The following is a 13,478-nucleotide window of genomic DNA, read 5'->3' on the forward strand; positions in this document are numbered from 1 at the left end:
AGACATACATGGATTATTTTCAAAGTCTTTTGATTTTATAAAAAATTCTGATAACTTACATGAACTCAAAAAGTGTCTTTTGAAAAATTATTCATGGAAAAGAAGTGTGCATTAAAAGAAAAATAACTAGAGAAATAAATACCATAATACAGACTCTTTATTATAAATAATTGGGTAATTTTCTTATTTTTTGAATAATTCTCCACTTTCTTCAGACCATAATGATCTCCCACTAAGTCAAATTAAACTACTTTGTCGCCCATTAAATCTTAAAGGTTTCCATTGGGAGTGTGCAGGAAAACTAGCATATAAGGTTACAAACAGTTGCAGAATTAAATTAAATTAATGGTCCATGATTACAAAATGGTATAAACAAAAAAATATATTCAACAATTTTCATTGACGAGGTTACTCAACTTATGTGATCAGACTTTAATATCTGTGCATAGCTAGAATGACCATCAAGTCGCGGGTCGGTAGAAAGAGCGCATATGATCAATCCCCTTCTCATAGCCCATTATAATGTGCATATTTAAATTTTTTTGTGCATTTTAAAGGCACACTTTGAATTTTAAAAAAAAAAAATATTGTTTTTATAAAAACCCCATAACTTATGTAAATCCAGAAATTGTTTTTTCGAAAAAATACAATAATAATACCAACTCTTTAGTGTGATATAAATGCTTATATGACATGATCGAGTAATCTGGGTATTTTTATGATTAAAATATTTCTCTACTTTCCTCAAACTATGAGTCCCTTGCACCAAGTCAAATTAAACCACTCTCTCAACCATTAAATCTTAAAAGGTTTGACATGATCAAGTAATCTGGGTATTTTTATGATTAAAATATTTCTCTACTTTCCTCAAACTATGAGTCCCTTGCACCAAGTCAAATTAAACCACTCTCTCAACCATTAAATCTTAAAAGGTTTCCATTACGAATGTGCAAGAAAAGTAATATATAAGGTTACAAACCGTTGCGAAATTAAATTAAATTAATTGTCCAATTGCCATGATTACAAAAGGCTACTTAAAAAAATTGTATGAAACGGTTTTCATTGACGAGGTATGTGGTCCATAAGACCTTGACGAGGTATGTAGTGTGCCCACAAACGGTTTTCATTGACGAGGTGTGTGGTGTGCCAGAAAAAATGGTGTGGGCGGGTGGAAGAAATGTCAGTTACATTTATCGCTATAAAAATGTGGCCATCTAGGGTCGCATAGGATCAATCCCCTTGAAATCGCCCGCTTCTCATATTGAACCCTTTTTTTTTCTTGCATGATAGCAGTCACCACATAATCGTAAAGGATTTGCCATGGCGGACTTGTTGATTAGCGGCGAGGAGGATTTCATAAGCGGAGATGAGGAGGATTTGATAAGCGGTGATGAGCACTATCTAGAGGATTTGATGAGCGGTGATGAGCACTATCTAGAGGCTTCTTCCTCCATGCCTGTCCCTGCACAGACCATCCGCCTCATCTCTCAACAAAATTTATTGTCGGAACAGAGAAGGGATTTAGATAAGGTGATGGCAATCCTTGCTGTAAAGGAGCAACGTGCTTGCACACTCTTAATTCATCATCGCTGGGATTTTCAAAGACTTACCGAAAGAGATGTTGAGTGGTTTTTTTCACAAGCGGGTGTTGCAAATAGACCGGAATCCACAAATTCCGTAGTTACCGGAATCTGTGCTGTGTGCACAGAGGAAGATTTGAAGGAGGGGGACACCACAATGATGGATTGTGGTCACACTTTCTGCAATGTCTGCTGGACGAAGCACTTTCTTACTCAGATAAGAGAGGGACAAAGCAAGCGGATAAAGTGCATGGATCCCGAATGTAATGTCATCTGTGATGAAGACATCATAAGAAAACTAGTGGCCGCCAGAGACCCTGAAGCAGCCCAACGCTTCGATCGCTTCCTATTTGAGTCCTATATTGATGACAACGACAGAGTGAAGTGGTGCCCTAGTGTTCCCCATTGTGGAAATGCAGTTCGAGTTGAAGGAGATGTTTACTGTGAGATCCAGTGCGCTTGCGGGCATCAGTTTTGCTTCAATTGTCTGGCTCAACCACACTCTCCTTGCTCCTGTTTGATTTGGGAGCTTTGGGATAAGAAATGCAATGACGAGTCTGAGTCTCAAAATTGGATTGCAGTTAATACCAAGTCCTGCCCCAACTGTGGGAAAAACGTCGCAAAAGATGGTGGCTGCAACTTGGTGACCTGCTTATGTGGCCAATACTTCTGTTGGTTGTGTGGTGGCGCCACAGGCATTGCTGGGCACAGATGTGGTCGATATAAAGAAGATCAGGAGATGGATATTGAGAAGGTAGAACGTGATTTGAAGAGGTACACACATTATTACTCCAGATGGGAGGCACATAAATATTCATTGAAGCTTGAAGCAAAGCAGAGGGAATTATTACAACAGAAAATATTAGATTTTGGAAGCAAGGAATCTGGTGTTACCGACTATAGTTGGTTGCTAAATGCACTGCAAAGGCTAGTCAGATCAAGGCGTGTCCTATGTCTTGGCATTTCACGTGTTTGCTGATGAAATACTCAAAGATATACTGACACCAGCAGAAAAGGAAGTCAAACAGAACCTGTTTGAGTATCATCAACAGCAACTGGAGCAAGCCGTAGAGAGACTTTCGGAGCTTATTCATCGCCAGAATTTTACGGCCAATCGGAGTCCTGGCCGACACAGGGTGTGAACAAATTTATGGGTGGATCCAAAATGATTTACTGCTGAACCTTGGGTTGACAACACATCGCATTGCTCCACATACTATCAGATATGATGTAGTCAATTATATATATCCATATAAGTCTGAAGGTGTCCACATACTATCAGATACATGATGTAGTCAATCAATGATAAATCATTTAACTCCATGTATTAGAAAGATTTTGAGTAATGTTTGCTTCTGAAATAAAGTATTTTGAATAGTTTTCGTTCCTCAAAGCTTCTCAGATTTAATGTGTTTGTAATTTTATTGTCATAATCACATTAGTCGTATATGTAATGTGTTTGGAGTGTTATTATAGTGAATAATATTTGAAATTCAGTTAATAATTAATACAGTTTAACCAACAGTAATGGTTTAAAATTTAATTTGAATTAGATAAAGTGATTTGTTTTGCAATATTATTTGAGGAATTGATATGGGAAATGATATTATAATATTGATGTTAACCAACAGTAATGGTTTAAAATTTAATTTGAATTAGATAAAGTGATTTGTTTTCCAATATTATTTGAGAAATTGATATGGGAAATGATATTATAATATTGATGTTAGGATTATTGAAGTAGTGGGTTGTGTTTAATTTTTTATATTCATTTATGTTGTATTTAAGTTAAGGATTATTCAAGAGTACATTTTTTGTGAATAGAAATAATACACGAAATAAAACCAAAGGTAAAGACGAACAATAAGTATATAAAAAGAAGGGTAGTATGAAAAATATTATAAATTGGGAAAGGAATTTTAAGAAAGAATAAAAAACATTGATGTAGAAATGTTTAAAAAGTTAATGCAAAAATGATTAAAAAATATTAGGGTTTTTATATGGGAAGACAAGATAAAAGAAAAAGAAAAAATTAAAGAAAATAAAATGTGAACTGTTTGAGGTTTCAAAATGGAGAGATAATCAAAACTAATAAATAATTTTCTTTTAATGAAACATGAGTTATAAAGAACTAAGTTTCAAACTCATATTTATGTATCATATATTTATATATATAGTGGGTTCATAAATGGGGACTACCATTTGATACATTGAACTTTGTTTACTAAGTTAACAAGGAAGACCATGATGAGAGGAATGACCATGATTTAAATGGTCTTTAAGGAATACCAATATAAGAGTTAGAGTGATATGGTGAAAACACTTATAAATGTGTGAATTGATATTGATGTGAAGTCTTCAAGTGTTAAGCCAAAAAAATCTTTAAAAAAAAATCTAAAAAAAATCATATGTTAGAAAAATAATCTCTAAATTTTAATAAATTAATTTCAAATTCATCTGATTAATTAAATTTAACCAATAAATTAATATTCTCCATACATAATTTTAGAGTATATATAGTTTAAATAGTTATTTATTTTATGAAATCCACAAAAACAAATAATCATTTAAAATGTGCACATTATAATACCTTTATTAAAAAAAAAAATCATTGGATTTCTATTAACAAAATAAGATCATGTAAAGTCATCTAAATATTCCATCATATGAATCTGTAAATTTCCATAAAAACTCTCTAGACTTATAAACTATAAGCATCCACAAAAAATCTCCTAACAGAACTGCCAAAGATCAGATAGTTGTCAAGAAATAATAAGTTTGTCTAGAGCGAGATAAAAATAAAAACCACTTGCAGATTTATCTAAAAAATAAACAAAAAGATACAGGTTCCTGGAATGTTAAGGAAGAAAGAGTGAGCCCACTTCCCTAGTGGCATCTTCCTCAATGTATCTAAAATACATTATACCAAATGTTCCCTAGAGCCATTCCTTCGACGTAGCATCCCCCCTTATCTTCACCTCTCTATAGATCTCAGAAATAGAGATAATATTGATGTTGATCATAAGGAGTGTGATTCTGTCAATCCATCTAGTAAGGGAGGGAGGGCCAAAATCAGTAAGAACGTGGATGCCCTCAATGAAGGATCTAGAATCCCCATAAACATGAATGTTGTTAATGTGCTTCTCCTTTGCGAACTAGAGTAAACCCCACATAGCCATAATCTTTTCCCTAGTGTTGGTACCAAGTCCCCCATTCCAAAAGTTCTCATATTGAGAATTTTCATTTAAGCTCATAATCTCCCATCGCAAAACCCTACATGTAAATGAATATGGTAAGGATTCTTGCTGTATGACAAATCTTTAATGGTACCTTGATCCTTGGAGTAAGAATACATGGAGACAAAATTCCTATAATAAATGGAATTTTTGCTAATCCGCTAGTCCTCAAATATACATTTGTTGTGAGCATTCCAAATCCCCTAGATAATATATAATAAAACATCCCTTTATTACTTACGTGATACATTCTAAACAATATGTAAATAAAAAAAGTGAAGCCTACATAGTGTTTAACAAAATTAAAATAAGAATAAGCAAGAGCGTTATTTTGCTAAAAATGAAGGCATGTTTTTCATACAAATTCCTCCCCTTCACATCATGGAGCTCGTACGGTTAACCTATTTTCATCATGGAAATTATATCCATCCAATAGTTAGGTATGAAATAAGTTAGATGCTTAATTAACAAGAAGGGCTCAAGGGTAGCAAGTCCTTGCCATAAAGTAAATGAATATATGGATTAATAACTTATAGGCACATAAATTTTGAGTTCAAATCTTATGGAATGTTTGGGTTTAGTATTTAGATTAGTAGTATCTTTTACTTTTGTTTTCATCTGCACACTTGGGTTGCAAAAGCTTCCATTTTACGTATTGAGAGTGATTATTAAGAACCGCATGAGTGGAGCCCATAGTTATATTAAAAAAATTAATGTGGGTAGTTATATAAAAAAAATCACAAATAAAAAAACATAAATCATAAATTGAATGTTGATTGCAGAATTTGATGATTAGGAGAGACTTTAATTGTTTGATCTTTTCACTTATGGTCAAATTTCACGAATATTTATGAATCTATAATTGATATAAAAATATATAACATAAATTTATGTTTATTAGAAAAATAGGGGCATCTTAAGTGAATTGTAGATTTCAGAAGTATTGAATTGACAGTGATTATTAGGAACCGCATGAGTGGAGCCCATAGTTATATTAAAAAAATTAATGTGAGTAGTTATATAAAAAAAATCACAAATAAAAAAAACACAAATCATAAATTGAATGTTGATTTCAGAATTTGATGATTAGGAGAGACTTTAATTGTTTGATCTTTTCACTTATGGTGAAATTTCAAGAATATTTATGAATCTATAATTGATATAAAAATATATAACATAAATTTATGTTTATTAGAAAAATAGGGGCATCTTAAGTGAATTGTAGATTTCAGAAGTATCTCTCAAACTGACTTTAAGGAGAGAGACTGAACAATTAATTTCTGGTGTGACCATCACATTCTAGAATATTCCAAAAATCTAAAATAAAAATAAATTTAACCCTCATATAACCTTATATTCCTCTTTTCTTTCACATAAAAATAGGTATCTTAAAAATCTGGATTCCCATAAAATCAACGTAATCTACCTCATTTAGGCAATCGACCCAGAAAGGGGAGGAGGGTATGATCAGAAAAAAGCCCCAATGTTTATCTCACCATGAAACCACTTCATCGTTTTTTTTCTCACCTGAACACGCTTGGAGTGACTCTCAGGAGTATATTGTTTTTCCCAAGACCACATACCTGTAGGGACCAAACTCATCTTTACTGAGTAGGCTTCTGTTTAGTTGGTTTAGCTTATAAACTGTAATAGCAGAGACTCGAGAGTCTGATTCGTCCATGTCCAGTAAACGGGTGGCAAGAGTATGGGAGTCACAGTAGCTTGGAAATGCGTTGATCATTGAAGTGACGAGACTTGCAGTTGGGTAGCAGTACATCCAACAAGGGCAAGGGATGGGATGCTATTTTTTCTTTCGTCGTATAATGCTTCTTCTGCCATACGAGCCTAAAGAGTTACGTAGGTGCGCGGAAAGAGATTCTCCTGCTTGGTTTCTAAATTCACATAAAATTCGACATTTTAAAAATCCGGTTCTATAACTTACTAACATTAAATAAGCCTATGGCATGTAAGCATTAAGCAATGTCATGTATGCAAAGGTCGCTTCTTTATAATGAAATAGATAAATAATTGTCATTCTTATGGCCGAACACTTTTAAATTATATGTCAATAAAATTGTTTAAAGCGGTTAAGGAGAAACTAAAAACAAATTTTAAAGTAATGTTGTTCTAGGATTTTTAAGGTCTACATGGGTTGGTCAATATTTTGTTTTTATTAAAGTATTGATTTATTAGATTTAAATCGAAATAAAGATAGTAAAATATATGTAAAAGTAGACATATCTGCTAATTGTGACTTAAACCATTCAACATTTACCAATGTTTTAGCAAGACCCTTGTGCTTAATGATATTACGAGTATCTTCAGTTAATAAGGTATATTAATTTATTTATTTATTACCATGTTGTAGTGGCTGCAACGCCCTTCAAAATTTTGGCTTGCACTCAAATTTCAGCGCCTTCTTTGGTCTTTCCTTTCGTTTTTGCAAACACTTGAGCTTATTTCATGAGCTTTCTTAGAGTCTTTTCACCCATTTCGCTTGTTTGATCAACTGCCATGTTTTGGCATGTTTGACTATTCTTCCATGCTTGTGGACATTTTCTGGTGATTTTGAAGGTTTGTCTTTGTGTATTCGAGTTGTCCAAGCTATGTAAACACATGTTACACTCATACAAAAAGTTTTAAGCATTGTCGCACAAGTGTTGTCACAGTCATCCTAAAGTTTATCTTAAGTGTCACACTTATCGCTTCTTGTTATAGGACAGTCATAGTGAGGGTAATGTTTTGTCTTGTTGTTCCGGTGGTCTATGTTATCGCATTGTTGAAGTATGTTAAGTGTGTGATCATAAGTTCAAGTTCTACACAAGTTCACGTTCTTCCTGCACTTAACCATTTCTCCAAAAATCTTCCCGACTAAGCAACGTAGTTTCACCAGACCCCAACTGAACTACGCACTGCCCAGTCTCATCTCTCAGTGATGCAACCTTTCTACCTAGAACTACGTAGTGCGCAATCACTGTCCCCCATGGTAGTTGCACTATGCAATTCCAAAGTTGAGTAGTCTCCCTTCATCCCCATAACTGTGCAGCAATTCCTCCCAGTCTGACTTGAACTATGCATTTTGCAATCCCAGTTCTCAAGATTCTACCCTTGCCTGCTGGAACCCTGTAATGCGCAGAGAAGCCAACCTTCCTTGCTACCCAAAACTACGCAGAATTGTACCCTAGTGTCCTCCCTTAGGCGGAGCTCACAAATCTCAAGAACTATAGAGATCTGTCCTCCAAGTCTCTCTGATGCCCAGTCCTCCTTGCCTCTGAAAACTATGTAAATATGTCTCCCAAGTTCCCATCCTGCATCAGCCACTGATTGTCTCAACTACACAATCTTGTCTCCGAGTGGCCCCTGTGCAACTTTTCCCCTCAGTGAGGACTCTGCTTAGAAGTTCCTCAGTCAAGCTTGAGTTGTGCTCTGTGCAGTCTCAGTGACCAACCTCTCTCCCTGTCACCTGGAACTGCACAATGCATAGTTATTTGGCCCTCTTTCCTAGCCTGTCACCTATCACGGGCTTAGTCCATGGATAACAATGCATCATCTTATACTAGGGATTTTTTGGATTGATGTCATCCCATCATGAGTGAATTGCATAAACAGGTACACTGTCAGATCATGGTGAGATGATGAAGAAGGAAAAGAAGGAGGAAACACGCTTGAAGACTCACTTACCGCTGGATGGACAAAGGAACCTCAAGAGCAAGAAAAAAGAACACATGTATGCAACCACCTCTCAAGACCAAAGATCATTGAAGACCCTATATCATCAAGATATGCGGAGAAGAAGAGAAAGCATATCCAAAAACACATATATCATTCAACAACAACAACGACTTGGCATTGCCACATTAGCAAGCTAGTCCTTGTTAGCAGTGTCATTTCAAGTCGTGTCATGAATTGTTAAAGGTCACATCACTATTATGGGCCATGTATATTGTAAATCAAATGTATTGTAAAGTTGAAGTCCAATGGACACACATGAATACATAGAGTCATGTCAGTTGCAAAGTTATAGGAAGTTGAACAATCATGAGGTAAGTCAAAGAGTTAGAAGGGTCAAGCATCACCCCTTGGTTATATATGCCCCCTCATTGTATGAGAAACAGACTTTTCATTGTGGCTCCTCCCGTAAAGCATAGAGAGTTTAGTGAGTTCTTTGAGAAGCAAGGAGTGGCACTAATGTACCACTACTAGGGCTAGTGATGTATAATGTAAATATGTGTCTTGTAACTTTTGCTTAATTATAGAAGCCTTTTCAGGCCAACATGTTTCCATGCATGATTTATGGATGTTTGTAAGACTATTCTGCGAGAATTTGTATTTCATGTTTGTTTTCACATGTACTAAGATAGTTGAACTATTTTGGTTGTTTTAGGTCTTATCTTGTTGGGTGCTGCAATGGTTGTTACTGTTGTATAATCCTTATGGAATATTCCGTGGGATACTAGATAAACATTTCCTTACTCATCATTTGTAATGACCGTCACATCTGCTCTGGACTACTCCATTGGATGGTAGATAGATCTTTCCTCGTTTATTGGTTATGACAACTGTTGTATTTGTTGTGGACTATTCTGTGGGATGTTGGAAAGACCTTTTTTGATTCATGTGTGTCCCTTCCAGGGTGGTACTATTACCTCTCACTTGGAGGCTCACTTTTCTCCCCCCTTTTTCAGTAAGAGAACCTAGACACGGTTACATTGCACACTCACTAGGCACACTCATCTTGCTTTACGAAGATACCACTGCATTACTCTCTTGTGTTGACAGCTAGAGACGAGGAAAACCATTAAGTATTTGGTAACTGAGCCATTATACCGGATGGGATTCCTACACCAAATGGTGTGAGGTTTTATTGGGACTTCATACGAGAGAGGTCCTCTAAATTTTGGCGAGTCTAGCACCGTGAAAATGTCTGGCACTAGAAGGAGGGTAGCTAGTATTATATGGTTGATTTTCCCACTGACCCCACTCATCCATCTTCCAGTAAAGGCAGTAATGTTCGCTCCCTCTCCCCTACTCTCAACTCTGAAGTTGGTAATTCCTCACCGCCTAGACCTGAACATGAAATCCCATACCATCAAATTTGGGCGCTCTGCCCCATCACCCGTCAATTTTCAAAAGTTGTTGCATTGATTCTAGGAGTAATCGCTCTTCCATATTCTCAAAAGAAGAAAGAGACCACCCCCATAGGAGTAGTGGTCTCCTCTATTTAAGAAGCAATCCTTGCCACTCTTGAAGAACTAGTAGAGGTTGTTGAAAAGGAAGAGGAGCCTCCACTCTTTCATGAAGGAGAAGGAGGTAGTCTCTTGCTATTGGGTTCAAGCTCTGGTGGAGGAGGTGGAGGGGAAGGAAACGAAGGAGAAGAATAGGAAGAGGAACCTATAGATTCAGAAGAGGAAGAGGACGATGATGAAGAAGACGAAATGGTAGACCAAAATCTGGATTGGATGACTCAATGTCCATTGGCACTTCTAGGTGTCTTGCACAAATTGCCAAGACATGCGAAGAAGCTTTTAACGGAATATGACCCTGACAAGGCATTGAAGGCAGAAGATCACTTAGACAAATTTTACCTACATCTGTAAATGCTTGAGGTATGTTATGATGACATTGCATATATATTTTTTCCATGTACCTTGGATGGTAATGTAGTTGTATGGTACCAAAACCTTCCTCCAAACTCCATCCAGAATTGGAAGGTATTCAAAAGGATATTTCTTGAGAAATTTGTTGAACATAAGACCCTTGCCATGTTACTGAAGGAGTTGGGTAGTATAAAGATGGAGCAAAAGGAAAAGGTTAAATATTTCAATCAGAGGTTCAACCGTATTTGGAACAAGTTTTTAGATGACGTGAAACCTCGTGACTCCATCCCCATCAACTACTACACTTCTTTCTTTCCAACTAGTATTGTGTAGTTTTTCAAGCGAACTATGAAACCAACTTTAATAGAAAACCATGAAGAGGTGTTGTGGTAAAAATACAACACCCCCCATTATTGATGCGCCCGCTTCGAATAATGGGGACCCTTTCTATAAAAATTTTGGCTAAGCACCTTTTTTATTTTTATTTTAATTGATTGCCCTACGCTTTTGTTAATTTTTAGTTTTCTTTGGATTCTTGTTTTGATTGTTTTCTTAGAATCGATTTTTTACAAGCTTCCCATTGACGCTTGTTTCGCCTCATTTGGTCAACTGGTTTGAAAATGGCACTCCTTTGAAACTCTGATTATTTACCTAGCCTGGGTTAAAATTGCATAAAATGTACAATATTGCATTTTGTAAATAAATTAGTTCAATAACGCATTCATTCTAAATATTAATCTATAGTGAATTCCTTTTACTAACATTTTTCCGTTTTTAGTTATGCAGCCAAATAATTAAGCATCGGGACTTAAGAAATTCACTCCAATTTCCAAATTAAATCTTAATCTCGAAAAACCAAACATTCAAGTGGCTGTAGTTTTATTTTTAACTGTAGTTTAAAAACTTAAATTCATAAAAAATAAAACAAAAATAAAAATTGATTTTTAATATTAAATATTAAATTAATTAAATTAATTATTATAATTAATTAAATTAAATTAATATTTAATATATAAAAATTATATCGCATCGGAACTTTTCATTATACATATTTTAAAAGCCCCGAAATACCCATTATGTCATCCCCGATGCGATATCGGGTCGGGAGTTCATTTCGCAACAAATTATAAAACCCGATGCGCCCATTAGCCATTCCCCCGATGCGATATATCGCATCGGGATTTCGCATGGTATTAAAAAGCCCAACATCGAACTCTAAGTTTTCCGATGCGATAGCAAATGATGGTTTACCCTAAGTTTAATGGAAAGGCTTGATATTTGTTTTTAACATACGTTTTCATATTTGTTTTAATATCACTCACGTATGAGTGAAGTGAGGAAGGGTAATATAGTTATGTTTTAAAGTTTTTATATATTATGAGTAGGTTAGCTATTTAACATTATGATGATATGTTACTTTTAATATATGTATTAGGAGTAGTGTAGAATAATGTAATATACATTAGTTTAAATAATATGTAATATTATATTATAATTAATTAAATTAATTAATATGTAATATATTATAATCTGTAATATATTATATTAATTAAATTAATTAATTATATGTAATATTTAATTAATTTAAATATTAGTTAGATTAATATTAATTAGTTTTTAATTAGATTAATATTGATTAGTTTTTAATTAAGAATGGATTTGTTTATAAATCATTAGTTAGTTAAATTAATAAATAATTTAGTTTATAATTAGGAATTAAACTAGAATTAATTAGGGACTAATTTAGGATTTAATTTTTAATTATAAATTCTCATTTTTAGCCTAGCAACAGAATTTCCAGATTTACATCAGATTTGACCCATCAACTTTGGAAGCTCATAAATTGAGTTCTACTTGGCCAAATGAGGCCCAGGACAGCTCATTGGAAAGAGAAAATCAAGGAGAACATTTTGAAGGAGGTTTCACCAACAGATTTGATCATTTATTGGGCCAAAAATCAGGCAGAAGATCAGGCTCCGAATTTTGAAAACAAAATCAATTTTCTGAGTTATTGTTTTGAATTTCATTTGTCCAAAGCCTCTTCTAATTGCAGATCCATTGGTCAATGATATCATTTACCAATCGAACCATTCCAAGCATCAATACAGAGCTTATATTTTGTTTTTAATTATTTATTTAAATAGAATTTGATTGGATTGGATTTAATTGCCAGAAATGATATTTTGATTGCATTTTAATTTATTTTGATTTCTTTTGCAGGAAAACAGTGGAAAAGATATGGAGAAAAGGATTTCAAGCAATGAGAATGCTCCAGCATTTGAAGATCAGAATTAGGAGCAATTAAAATTATATTTGGCAGATTTCTCTTCAACAAACTCTCTTCTCCAACAATTCCTTGGGCAACATTATAAATAACAAATTGCAAAATGGAATAGGGGCTGCTCTCCTCTGCAATTTTAGAGCTTCTAAAAGCACTATTGTAATTGGAATTTAGAGTTGTAGGAGCGAGGAGTGAAAAATCTTAGATCTGGGGATTATTGAGGATTTTCCCTTTGTATATTGAATTATGCATGAGGAACAAAGCTTGCACTATTGTGGCTCTAGTTTTGAAGGCAGAAGTTCAAGCAATGTAAAGGGCTGTTGGAGACCAAGAACAGAGAAATGGATGCAATAAATTGGTATTTCTAATACTACTGTTTCAAATATCAGTTTTAATTTTATGGTGATATGAATGTGTCATTTTATTCATGTTTGTGCACTATTGTCAATATGGGTAATTTGTCTCAATCTTGTTATTATGTATCTCTGTTTTTATGAATTAATTTCTCATTTTGGAGTAACTACTTACTCTGAAATCTGTCTTATGAAACTGATTTATTGAATAATAATGTGTGTGAACTATTTCTACATATCATTATTCAATTATTGGATTTATTGATTTGATAATCAATATCATTTTGAGAATTACTTCCTGAATGTTGTTGATTTATTATTTCAGTTTTAAGGTCTCAATAGAATGTGTTTTGGTAACCATAATATCAGTTAATTGAACTACTTCATTAACTTGATATTCATTATAAACAAGACATGTTTAAATCCTAATA

The 13,478-nt window shown here is 34.3% G+C and overlaps 1 pseudogene; it reads left to right on the top strand.

The window, feature by feature from the left end:
- Positions 1 to 1,320: 1,320 nt before the first annotated feature.
- LOC149190780 (putative E3 ubiquitin-protein ligase ARI1 pseudogene) lies at positions 1,321 to 2,870 on the top strand (annotated as a pseudogene).
- Positions 2,871 to 13,478: the final 10,608 nt, after the last annotated feature.

The sequence above is a fragment of the Pinus tabuliformis genome, chromosome 3_1 (assembly GCF_031772625.1).
Source record: "Pinus tabuliformis cultivar Carrire ecotype Pingquan chromosome 3_1, CPIR1, whole genome shotgun sequence".
Classification (NCBI taxonomy): domain Eukaryota; kingdom Viridiplantae; phylum Streptophyta; class Pinopsida; order Pinales; family Pinaceae; genus Pinus; species Pinus tabuliformis.